This window comes from Penaeus monodon, chromosome 27 (assembly GCF_015228065.2).
Source record: "Penaeus monodon isolate SGIC_2016 chromosome 27, NSTDA_Pmon_1, whole genome shotgun sequence".
Lineage (NCBI taxonomy): Eukaryota > Metazoa > Arthropoda > Malacostraca > Decapoda > Penaeidae > Penaeus > Penaeus monodon.
This window is the reverse complement of record NC_051412.1, coordinates 22,333,503-22,333,994: the sequence shown is the minus strand read 5'-3', so window position 1 is coordinate 22,333,994 and position 492 is coordinate 22,333,503.

Genomic DNA, 492 nt, shown 5'->3' with positions numbered 1-492 from the left:
ATGCTATGCTACATCGGTGTGGTATTATGCCTTTGCAGTTCTGTAAAGATCCAGTATTGCATTTTGTCGCAGTGTAATAGCATTACAGAATCGTACAACTTCAGTTTTGCACCATTCTAGAGTTCTCCATTGAAATTTTGTGCCGCTGCAATGCAATAATACTCCACCACTGTTGTGTTGCACCATTGCAGTGCACTACTCTATCACGTAAGTGTTGAAACGCTACAGCAAAGCACTACAATACAGTGCTCTACCTTTTTAGTGCTGTTCCGCTGCAATGTTACACAGTTGCAGTACAATACTCTCTCGTGCAGCGTTGTACCGTTGCAGTATTTTACCGATGGTGTGTTGTACCGTTGCAGTATTTTACCGATGGTGTGTTGTACCGTTGCAACCTGTCCTTTCCCCAAGCGCATTAGTGATTCTGTAAATAACAATGACATGGCAAACATGAAATCAGAAAAAAAGAGAAAACAGAGGACATACGTAGGG